The following is a 13,627-nucleotide window of genomic DNA, read 5'->3' as shown; positions in this document are numbered from 1 at the left end:
GGATCCATTCGTTAAAAAAGAAACTTTCATTTATATAGAAAATACTTATTTACCCATTCTGAACCCATTCTTTGAGTTCATACGTTATGAATTAATGTCCTAATTTTTGTAATTAGTAGAATTTTTCAATAATGAATACGTTATTTTACTTCCTACTTAATTAAAAGACTATGTTACTGGTAATCAGTGAATCTAAGATGAGTAAAAACGATTGAAACTGTTTATAATATCATTATATAAATAAATATCATAGAAAACAAAACATCATGTCGCTTTGTCCTTGCGTTTTCTATTATAAAAATTCGTTTATATTATTAAATCTAAACGTCAGAAGGTAAAAAATCGGCTCACATACACAAAAGATTAAGAATTACTTAAAATTTTGAGATAACATGAAATTAACAAGTCAGATTTTCTCGTGAAAATAAACTTCTTCATCGAGAGATCTCATCTATGGGTTGTCGCACAATGATTGTTACGAATAGATGATAGATATATCATTTTTACTTCGATTTTTCTCTATCCCTACTAGTAGACAATACAAATGGTACCGTCATGAAAAACTTTAGCAATCAATTAATCAATGATCATTTATAACAGCTAACAATGAAAAGTAATCAAATACATCGTGCATCGCCATCCGACGCCAGTAACTCCTAAGAGACAAACCTTGTCAAGTTAACACCTCATTAAGAGGCCGTTAATTATCCGCAACAAAAGACAAGAGCGAACAATACTACGGCCGATGATGGAGCACAAAATAAATAATTAAAGCAAAAAATAAAAACTATTAAAACAGTATTAAAAATACTATAAAACTTAAACTAAGTTTTGGGCACATTAAATAGATCTAATATTCGCCACAAATTATATTTCACCATAAGCTCATCAAATTATCTGATGATTTTGATCAAATGCATATATTTTTCATATTTTAGATTTTCTACTAGTACTTTAATATTTATATAACTTCAGAATTATTGGTTTAGCAACTTTTAAAATTGCTACAACAGAGTTTTGAAATTTAGGCATAGTTCATCATTGTTCCACTCTTTGATGAATTCTCATATAAACCATATAAGAAACATAATGGTTGCAATGTATTTTAAAAATTTTAAAAACACTCTATCTTCATACAAATTGGACACAAAATTTTCATCACCAATTCATTATGAAAAATCGGCTTATGTATTGTTTCACACTTTGATGAATTTTTATATAAACCACTTTGGGTTGAAATGTAATATTTTAAAATTTTTATAAATTCTATATCATCATATAAATTGTCAACAAATTTTTCTTTAAGAATTCATTATGAAAAATTGGCTTAGGCATTGCTCCACTCCTTGATGAATTTTTATATTATATAAACCTTTTTTGATTGGAATATAATATTTTGAAATCTTAGTAAACACTATATTATCATACAAATTGTCAACAAATTTTGTTTCAACAATTCAATCTGACAAATCGGCTTAGGAATTGTTCCACTCTTTGACGAATTTTTACATAAACCTTTTTGGTTAAAATATAATATTTTAAAATCTTTGTAGACATTATATCATCATCATACAAATTGTCAACTCTCTTCAACAATTTAATATAAAAAATTGGCATAGGCATTGTTTCACTCTTTGATGAATTTTTATTTTTATACCTTTTTTTGGTTGGAATATAGATAGCATTTCAAAATCTTTGTAAACACTATACATACATCATACAAATTGCCAACAAACTTTTCTTCAACAATTCATTATGAAAAATCAGCTTAGGCATTGTTACACCCTTTAATAATTTTTTATATAAACTTTTTTGATTGAAATATAATATTTTAAAACCTTTGCAAACGCTATATTATTATACAAATTTTCATCAAAATCGTCAAAAATAATTTGTTCAAAAAATTATGAAAAATTGGTTTAGCTAAAACCTTTTGCCAATAAATTCAGCACGAATCACAATTCATATTTCTCGAGAGTTTTTGAATTTTATTTAATCGATTTTGATCAACTCTGGCATGTTGAAATAGTTTTTGTTTAATATTCAGTTTTTACTAATATATATAAAATAAAAATTAAGTTATCTGAAGAAAATTTAAAATGTTTTAAGTTTTTATATTGCCAATTATCAAAATATTGGAGGCCGCATTTTTTTTATGATTCATGTAAATTTTTAATAGCAAGTGTAAATAACTGTTCATACCATATATCAGTAAATTTTGTTTACTGTTGTTTATTATTAATAATAAATTATAAAACCCGGCATCAATATAAAAGTTATTTGATAAAAATTAAAATTATTCTAAAACTATTTATTGCATATTTTCAAGGAGCTAGTTCACTACGAATTATTCAAAATTTCAATATCTAAGTGCAAATTTCAATATCCAATATTCAATATCCAAGTAGACTTTAGTAAATTTATCCAAGTGTAAATAACTGGTTGTACTAGATTCCAGTAAAATTTACCTTGTTTTTACTGATTCCAGTAAAATTTACCTTGTTTTTACTTGCAAAATAAAGTGGCCTTGGCAAAATTGCCAAGGTATTCAAAGACATGAATAAAGTCTAATTTCATATTGCTAAATATAATACCAGAAAAATATTCCAACACGTTTTATTCAAAATTTTATTATATAGGTATACACAACAGTTTTTAATGTATTTTAGCAGATGTAATCTGCATAGTCCATATTAATAATAATATGTACAAATAAAATATTTTACAAATTTTCTAATAATTCATTCTTATAAAAATTTGGATTATAGAAAGAAATAAATAGAAATATAAAAAAAACTAGTGGTGTATAGCATCGTGCCTTGAGGAAAATTGCTGGAACTTTCTGTACCGAATTCAAATTTTGAAAATCTGAATTATTTTCGATATTAAAAAAAAATTGTTTCTCTTTTCCGAAACAATCGTTTCGCCTTGTTTTTGAATCACTCAAAAAAATCATCAGAAAGATGTTTGAATCATTCAAATCGAATGCTTATTTCTCTAAAAAAAGCTGCCGTTTTTTGTACATTTTGCTCCATATCTCCGCAACGGCTGGATTTGCCTCTACCAAAAACTAATCAGCACATCTCCCCATTAATAGAAATCGAATTCAAATCGGTTGATGCGCCCGAAAATGTGGACGAAAAATTATATCAGGCATCAATATTTATATATCTCCGATACGGTTCTGTTCTAAATTCGATTCATTATTATCTGCATGAAAAATATAAAAAATCCACGAAAATAATCACGATGTTACAGGTGTCGCGTAACCATGCACCCCACCGGTTGACATCAGATACGACAACAAAGTAAAAAGTGACGATAAGAAAGAACGGGGACATTATTAAATAAGGGTAGAAGTATTATCTAATGGCAGAAAAGAAAAATATAATTATAATAAGGAGGTGGTGGATGAATTTGCAATATTGATACTGGATCAAAGGGATTATTTATGTTGGATGCGATTTTACGGAAATGAAATTATGTTGCGGGAATTTAAGATTCTGATTGAAGTTGTAAGATCAAACAAGATTAATTTTAATTAATTGAAATTTTTATATTAAACTAGGTGACCCGGTAAACGTTGTCTTACCATGTAAGGTATTTGTAGACAATATTTAGAAAAAAAAACTAGTTAATTGTAAGTGTGTAAGGATGTATTGCATGACTGGGAAACCATAAAACTTCAAATTCTTTAATAAAATAATTCAAATCAAATTGTTTAATATAATATAGTCCATATTAATAATATTCGTTTTACCCACTTCGTATGAAAAACATGGTATAATCCATTCTAACACTTGTTTGGTCTTACTTACTACTTACTTACATTTAAAACATTCTATCAATTACATAAATGTGAAATTACGCTTCGACAAAAACTTTAAATTGAAAATGTAAAATATCTACGCGGTATTGAAATAATTTCTCACCTTTCCCACAAATATTTCAAGGATTATTACAAAATATTTGAAGACTATTAAAACTGACCAAATCGGTTCAGCTGTTATCGAGTTTTAGCGAATAGTATCGAACTCCATTTTTATATATAAGATATACGTATACATAGAATTATATAAGAGATTATATTTCGTATCCGAATCTTGCTCATGACGAGTATATCCGTCAACCACATGCTAAGTTGCTCTAGTAAGATTTTGGATGATATGGGTTTATTTTACAAAACTGAAATATTTTATTACTACATTTTACTTCCTTGTTAAAATAAATATATTACTTACGTAATTAAGGAACGGGATAAATGTAATGATATTACACATGTGAATGTAAAAAGCTAAGAATTGTTTTTGATGAAAAGCATCATTAGCCTTTTTTACAATAAACAGTAGAAAACGTTATTTAAATACCTAAATCTTAATTCTTATAAAGTAAATTATTTTCACATTTCGGGAGGTTCATGCAACTTGCCTTATGGTAAAATACCACTTACAACTACTTAATTTCTAAAGTCATAGCCTCAAAATATTCTAAACAACTTGATATTTCAGAATATATTTTGATGTTTTCAAAAACTTCAATTTATATTGCAAATGGTCACTGTTTTATATGCGTGATGGATATATTCGTCAATACACCAAATTCTGCGACTTCCTTGTGACGACTATATTTGTCAATCACATTTAACTAGTTAAAATACTGCCCTATTAAGAAACTTGGAGAAAAATTTAAAATTCTATTCATAACAAAGGACTCTAGTCAAATTCTATGCCAAATAATTACTGTTATAGTACATTAAATAAGTACCCTCTCAGATTGTGGGGTGTATGTAACAATTTACGAATAAAATCATTAAAAATTAATACTTTCACACATCCATGACATTTTATCAATAATGATCAATATTTGGCAGACGAGACATGCTAAGGCAGGAATCATGCTAAAAACCTAACTAAATTTAGCCCAGGGCTATAATTCACCCCTACAGTAGATGTGCGAAATCAATCGTTGGTGATATTACTGAAATTTTGTTAGTGGTGCTCATTCACAATAAATAATATAACACAAAAGTGTATTATAATAACATAAAAATATATTTTTAATCTGTGTAAAGTATCTTCAACATTTATTATTTTTATCAGTATTTGTATCACGAAAAAAAATATAAGTAAATATTCTCATTATAATTTGGAACTTTATATTTACAAACCGTCTCATTTATATTTAAAACTTTATTTTCTTTTTTGAGTTGTAATGAATGTTTTTTCATTTGCAATCTTGGACTAACAACAAGTTCGCTTTCGAAAGAAAATAAATATGTTATTACAGTTTTTTATTTATTTATTTGTTTGTTTTCAGCAAAAATTTAATTCTCAGAACAGAAGAAGATATCAGAATACAATAACCAACCACAATGAAGTTGATATGCCAAAGAAAAATCGAATCTCTATGTATTTTATCATTAGTGATTGTATTTTTGTTGATTAGAAGAACATCACTACAAGTTCCATTAGTGACTAGTGTTTTTAAAAAGACATGTTTGCTTGTGGTCTAATAATTTACCTGATAGTGATAGTTTTTCTCGATTTTTGAGTGGCTTTATAATCCGAGTTTGTTTATCGTTATCGTTTCATAAAAGTTTTTATAATGATATAGTCAGTGTTCAGTGATAGTGTTTTGCTCCCGGTCCCTGGTTCCCGGTTCCTGGTCAGCTCTCTTCTGGAAATCCCGAGGTAATATACAATTTCTTTAGTACAAATCAAAATTTTTCAATATGTTCAAAAATAATCTTTTTATTCTATTTTTCAGACAACAAATTGGTAATCGGGATGTTCCAGAAGAATTGGCGATTTTAAACAAAGGTCAGTGCATTTTCATTCCTAGGCATGTATTCTAAAGGTACGGTTACACGTCTCACAAAAATAGATTTTTATCGATTTTCTACGATTCTTTCTCTTATTATTTGATGTTTATCGATATTTTTTTAACTCTGTTGACTTTCTTCGAATTCTGTTGTTTTTTTAATCAAATATTGTCGATGTTTTACAAATATTTTACTCTGCTAATTTTTACGAATCGGAAATTAATAGCAACTTGTTAATGGGCGTAATTTTATACTCCTACATCAATTATAAAATGTTCATGAAAACTTTTCGATTCGATCGAATTGATGAATTTATCAATTTTGTTCCATAGAGAGGTTGAACCGTAAACTAGGTTATAGTTAGACAATTCCTGTTAGTTAGTTAGATTGCCTAATAAATATATAATTGATATTCATTTATACTTTTTTTAATTTGCACAAAATAATAACCGTACCTTACTTTGTACATTAATCTACAAATTCCTTTCAGCCTAATAGAAAAGTCTTTTTAAAATAGAAGTAAGTGTAATGGGTAATAAAACTTGTGTAAATTAATTGATTATTAAAACAAAAGTGCTAATTAAATCAATTCTGCATAATTTCGCGTAAAACAATGTGTGTGTGTGAATAACTTGAATCTGTGCAATTTTGGGAAGAAATGCTGACATCCATGCAGCCTGAGAGGTAAGAACATGTAGATGTATCTGGTTTTATTTAATTTTGTTAGGTGATCAAGTTACAGTGTCCAAATAAACTGAAATTGAGCTTTTTGCGATGCAATGGTATTATAATACACATAAAAATTAAAAATTCTGCTTTTATCACACGATTTGGCAACTTTTTCAAAATCCTGATGTTCATGTTTACTGATCTAGAACATCGAGTGACGCGATGAACTTTTTTGTTGGCTATATAAAATAATGTAATGTAATCATGTTAAGTGCATCTCAGATTCTTTGTTACTGTTATATTTACTATTTGAAAACTTAATAATACAAATATATCATTTTTTGCGTAATAAAGCTACCCCGTCAATTTGACAGGTTTCCGTAGACACAGGTATACCACATTTTTTTTTAACTCGTTTTATTTAGCAATCAGAAATACATAAAGATTCCTATGAGCTAAAATGACAATATTTAAAAGCGATGCCTAAGAAGAGCTACAATGAGATCTTCTCAGTTTAATATGATAATTTAATATGATAATATGATATTATATTAGATCTAATCTAAGACTAAGTCTAAAGGCCATTGTCGTTTCAATCTCCTAATGCCATAAGGTTTAGTAATGTCAACTATTGATGGGTTTGAATGTGAGTCCAGTTTGCGTTTGTATTTTTCCTTGAATTCTTTGAACGTTAAATTCACCGTTTTCATGTTGAGGTCACTGTGAATGGTTTCATTTGTTACGTACCACTGAGAATTAAGAATTGTACGTAGAATTTTTGACTGAGTTCTTTGCATTATAGCTATATTTGATTTGTAAGCACATCCCCAGAGCTCAATTCCGTAGGTCCAGATTGGTTTGATGATTGATTTCTATAGCAGCTACTTATTTCCAACAGAGATCTTAGACTTTTTACGTAGTAGCCAATCAAATTCTTTTATTTTGATCATATGAAATACCACATATGAAATTCAAAATTTAGTAAGTTCACCAAAATTTTAATTATATATAATATCTATTAATGAAACTATTTGGTATGATTAGTGCAATGGTTTTTTGAGCCTTTAATTTCAAAGTCTGACGGTTTCCGTAAATATAGTTGAATTTAGATCAATGAGATTTATGTCAGGTGCATTTGTGATGATAGACATTGCCTAGAAAGGTCATCCTTCACACCACCTCGATCTATTTCTCTCGAAACGATCCATTTCGCACCCACTAGGGATGCTGTGAGTGCACTAAGTGCGGAATAGAGTTTTGTCATTATTATGACATCGTAATATAACGAATCTCCGTCGCAATATCGGCGATACGGATCGTGACGAATCAAGAGGCAGCCGTCACGTTCCAAACGATAACGATATAGGTATCCTAGTCAACTCCGACTACTTGCAAAAAATCAACGAACCGACGAAGACATAGTGAAGGACGAGGAATTTGTATGAAATCGACAAGTTTAACTTAAAACATGATTATCTTTAGAATATCATGTTTGTTAAATAAAACTGCGTCAACTAAGTAAAAAACTGTCAGAAAAGTTTTTTTAGTACGAAATCTCATCTAGCTAACGCCACCTGGCTGAATCCGATCGGACTTATTCAAGATAATTAAAGCTTTATATATATGAATAATTTCTTGAAGGGCGTAACATGAAGTGAAAAATGAATAAAGAACAGATTTTTAAAACAATTCTCTAAAAGTTCCAGCTCTTAATATTACCTTTGAGATAGTGCGCAATTCAATCAAACTTCGTATGGAAATAGCATGGAAAAAATTTTGAAAATTAAAAATTTAAAAATTTAAGCGATAAATGAATTAAAAGTGAAAATTTGTGTCATTTTTTATTGAAAATTCGACGCTCTGCAAAATTTTTGAAAAAAATTTCATGCTATTTCTATACAAATCTTTAATTGAATTGCGCTCTATCTAAAAGACAATATTAAGAGCTAAAACTTTCAGAGAATTGTTTTTATCAATTTGGAACCATTTGAGCCTTTGGGAGCAAGAAAATTCAAGAGTGTCCATATTAAGGACCACCCTAATATATATATATATATATATATATATATATATATATATATTATATTCCCCGAGGCTTAGTTATGAGAGTCTTGGTCTTGCGACTGAATGGTTCAGATATGATTCCCATTTTGAGCCGAACAGATATTATGTCAAGACAAAAAACAAAATCTGTTTTATTATATTATAACTTCTGTGTTTTTTTTTCAAATTACAAGAATTTAGTATCTTTAATCACTTGACCTAGCATAATTGATTTATATTTGCATATAGATTTTAGTCAAAAGCAATATACCAATCAGTTTCACATTTTATCCCATAAAAAATATATACTCTTTACCCATGTTTTACATTTTAATCACACTTACGCACAGTTTAATCAATCTGAGAATCGAATAGAAGCTGTTAAATTATCTCATCTTTGAAATAGCCATTATGTGCATTTTTTCTTCGTATCTCCAAAACAACTAAACCTACCTTTGCAAAAACTAATGAGAACATCTTCCTATCAGTAAAAATCGAAGGTTTTTTAAATCATTCGAATCGGTTGATCCGCGCTTTCGTAATCGTCGACAAATTTTTTTTATAAGAGCATACATAAATACATACTTCATATACAGAAACATACATCAATTTTTTTTCTAAAGTATGCCAAAATGTTGTGTAGGCATAGAATTGTGAAGATGTACAAACATTTTTAATTTTGATTTTTTTCGATTACTATAACTTATCCTACGGAAAGTTAACAAGTGAGTTTTAAAATTACAGGTAAATAATTCTAGTCTTTAATAATTTAATTTGTTTTTCAAAATATCATACGTAATCCATTACTTGAAGTTTTTTAACTTCATGCCATCAGATTACTATCAATATTGTTCTATATAAAAAATGTTTTTTTGACTAAAAACATTGACGATGGAACGTATCTAGGTTCCGAAACGTAAATATTAAACATCTAGATAAAATTTACTGTATTTAAATTTTTTGAGATTCGGAAAGTTTTGAAAGCAAACAAAACAATATATATTAGTTATGTTCCTACTCTCGACATGAAAAAAATTTTGAATATTAAAAAAAGATTTTTTTAGGTATAACTTAGCGACAAATGAATTAAAAGTGAAAATTTGTGTCATTTTTTATTGAAAATTCGACGCTCTCCAAAATTTTTGAAAATTTTTCCATGCTATTTCCACACAAAACTTTGATTGAATTGCGCTCTATCTAAAAGACAATATTAAGAGCTAAAACTTTCAGGGAATTGTTTTTTATCAATTTGGAACCATTTGAGCCCTTGGGAGCAAGGAAATTCGAAAATGTCCATATTAAGAACCACCCTTATATATATATATATATATATATATATATATATATTTAATATGTAATACGGAAATGAGATTCTTTTATATGAGTCGTTTGCCAGCACAGATGGCAAACGCACAATCGCAAAAACCTGAAAAGGTGTGAGAGAGGCTGTTAAGCTTTTTGCAATTTTTAAATCCCTCTGAATTGCGATATAGATCTCCCCATAGGTCGTATTTTATTTAGGAATATTATATTTTTTCTTTTGGATGCAAACGATGCTAACTTTTGTTTTGAGAGCTAAATCAGAGAGCGAACGCTTCTCTTGGATAATGATAGCATTTAAATCGCTAGCATATCACTGACACTTAAAATGGAAGAATGGATCCAGTAAAACATTCAAATTTTAACATTTGAACAAGAATTAATAAAATTTGATCATTTTTATTATATTTTAACACTTTACACACTACACCTTACACATTTATAAATCTACCTAAACATTTTCTTTGAGATTCAGGAATAAATTTATAAAGAAAAATTCAAAAGGAGAACCTCAGATATACTCTTCTGGAAACTTTGCATGGCGATAGAGTTGACAGTCAAACCAAATAGCTTAGGATATTATAGACATATGAGAACCGGCTTAATTATGAAAATTAAATGAAGTTTTGAAAAATTGGCCGCGCGCTGCAAAAGAAAACGCTAACATAAGTACACAGATATGATCAATTATTATTTATCACTGAGTATTAATTCTAAAGTTTGAAAGATTCAGTGAAAATTTATTTTGTCCATATTTTGACAACCTTTTCATCAAAATAATTATAACACCCAGTTGTGCATTTTGCTGTTTGATTCATCGCGAGAATGACGATATCATGTAGATATATCATGATTTCTGTAATGATTGTTATAACTGCGTAAACTTTATACGATTCATCTGAGTTTCTGTATTTCGTAATGATGTCAATATCGGAATATCAGAACACCGTTTTGATTTAAATTTATTCAAAGTATTTTAAAAGTCGTGATATAGAGATGAATCTAATACGACGAGAGAAATGGATCTGGGGTAGCTTTTAATGATCACGAATGGAGAGAAATTATTAAGATAGTAAATTTATCTGAATGATAGATTTAGTTAATCAATTACTATTACTGATAAGGTCATTTCCTCTTGATAAGAAGACGTGCTGATTAGTTTTTGAATATTTTGTCTCTTTGCAGATAAAGCAGCGCGATTGCTTTAAAAAAAGTTCAATAATTCCAAAATATTTCAAAATATAAAAACCATATTTTAATATATATTCAATTCAATCGATAAATATTTTTCAAACCGATTTTAATATTGACACTATTTTTTTATGCCAATCAATCAATCAATTTGAAGACATACTCTACAAATTAGTAATATGTAGAGTATGTCTTTAAATTTATTATTAAAATTAATATTTGTGTCACAAAATTTCAGTGATTTGGTGGCAACTGGACTTTCTGTGGCGAAAATCTCATGAAATTTGAAATCGTACAAAGGTACTGGTGAAGACGGATGATTATGATGATTCCACATCATGGATCTTCAGTTGATCAGTTCTTAATAAATTTATTTGCATTATTATGCTGCTCAATTAAATGCTTCCTCTGAGCAGAATGACTGAATTTAATTTTTGTATCCCAATTATTATCACAAAGCCCTATCATTGTATTCGACGATATAAAGAGTGGTTTAAACTCTCCGTTTACGTCGATTGAAGTTTTGTTACTGTCGTATTTTAGATTAGTCATGGCTTGTAATTATCTCCAGATCCGACAGTCAAGTTTCCAACAAGAAAAAAGGAAATAGGTGTTAAGCAGACTGAACATAAAGACCACCTGTGCTGGGACAGACTCTTGTACGATTGATATGTGGAGAGGAAATGATATATTAAAATCATTGAAGGTTTTGTAATAATTGACTCAATTAAAATTCAGATACGAAAATGGAGTGTTTGCCCACAAAGTGCGTTTATTAAATGTTTGATTATATTTCAATATTACTTAAGATTCGCCAAAAACATGAAAAATAACACTAGTGGTGGATGGCATCGTGCCTTAAGGCAAATTGGAGGAACTTTGCATAGCGTAATGAAATGCTCGAGGAATATGTTTTCCAATAGATTATTATACTGTAACATTGTCTAATATTTATAAGAATTATATAAACCGAATTGCAAAGATAAAATTACTTATTTAAAGTATTTAAGTGAGCTTTAGAACTTTAGCCGGAATTAAAATTAAAATCTGAATTATTTTCGATATACAAAAAAATAAAAAATAAATGAAATATTTTTTTTTCCAAAAGCAATTGTTTTGTCAACACAAGCTGTAAGTTTTTTGAATCATTCAAAATGAATGCTTGGTTCTCTCAAGAACTGCAATTTTTTGTACATTTAGTTCTGTATTTTCGAAACGGCTGGACCTGCCTCTGCCAAAAACTAATCACCTCTTCTTCTAATCATGACAAATTGAATGTTTTTTAGATCATTCAAATCGGATACTTCCATTTCCATTCTGCTTCGTAGATTATGATGGAAAGTTTTCGTTTGATGATCAAAACTAAATTTTATGTACGAATATGTTAGTTTGTTTAAAATATCAAAACAAAAGCATAAACGATTTCAAACTTTGTTTTGAATTAGTGTTTATATATAATTGATAACGTAAATTTATTCAAGATGTCAATAACAGAATCTTATTTATAAATATGGCAAAACATTTGAACCCTTCTATAGTTGACATTACTCAACCTTTTGGCATTAGGAGGTTGAAACGACAATGGCCCTTAGACTTAGTCTTAGATTAGGTCTAATATATCATATTAATTGTAAAACTGAGAAGTTCTCATTGGAGTTCTTCTTAGGCATCACTCACAAATGTTGTCATTTTAGCTCATAGGAATCTTTATGTATTTCTGATTGCTAAATAAAACTGAGTTAAAAAAAAAAAAAAAATATGGCAAAAGATGAAAATAGAAAACTAAAGAGAAACAGAAAACCGATTTCAATTTATCTACAAAGAATATGCAATTTAAAGTAGCTTTATTACTTTTATTTTAATATTGAAATTGATTTTCTTTTAATTTATTTAATATTTGATATTAAATATATTCATTTTATTTAACGCACAAACTTCGTATGTATGTCCTGAAAGTTCATGATGTTCCAAGCTTTAGTTATTTTTTATAATTCAATCACCTTTTATAAGCTTCCAATATTTTAGAATGTTTGTTTATATCTTAAATTTTATCGCAATCTCATTAATAACATTTAATTACAAAAAAACCACTTGATCGATTTTGGTACAAACTATTCAGAACTATTCTCAACTTGATATATTTGGAATAAAATTGAATTTTTAAAATCGTTTAGAATTTTATACTAAATTGTAGACACAAATTATAGACTGTATTTTTTTACTATTTTTCTAAATTTTGTCGTTTTACGAACTAATAGCTATATACTTCAACTAATGTAAAATATATATTTTATGGATCCATTTTTTACAATGAAAACACTGTTTATAACCTTGATCAGGTATTTCGCAAAAAATACTCATTAGCCGAGTTGGAATACCTATTGATTTAAGTTATTTCTTGTATAATTGTTTTTTAACTGAATTTACATTTTTGTTTACTATTTTTGATTGTTTACACAGTTGTCAGGATGAAGGTTTAGTTGTTTTTTTTTACTCTACCCCACATTCAGCTATTATAAAGGTTATATAAAGGCAAACAATACATCTTATAAAACATTTGAATAATTTAGATTAAAAAGTTAT

The 13,627-nt window shown here is 28.1% G+C and overlaps 1 protein-coding gene across 1 annotated transcript in view; it reads left to right on the top strand.

The window, feature by feature from the left end:
- Positions 1–5,788: 5,788 nt before the first annotated feature.
- LOC113386143 (visual system homeobox 1-like) overlaps positions 5,789–13,627 on the top strand; it is a 115,148-nt gene continuing 107,309 nt past the window's right edge. Inside the window, exon 1 of the mRNA XM_026623942.1 lies at positions 5,789–5,819. The gene's annotated coding sequence lies outside the window, so the exon portion shown is untranslated. The remainder of the gene's footprint in view (positions 5,820–13,627) is intronic.

This window comes from Ctenocephalides felis, unplaced genomic scaffold (assembly GCF_003426905.1).
Source record: "Ctenocephalides felis isolate EL2017-DRISC unplaced genomic scaffold, ASM342690v1 CF-g0.4_SCAFFOLD_03571, whole genome shotgun sequence".
NCBI lineage: Eukaryota > Metazoa > Arthropoda > Insecta > Siphonaptera > Pulicidae > Ctenocephalides > Ctenocephalides felis.
The sequence above is the reverse complement of the archived record's forward strand: the minus strand, read 5'-3'. Positions and strand labels throughout refer to the sequence as shown.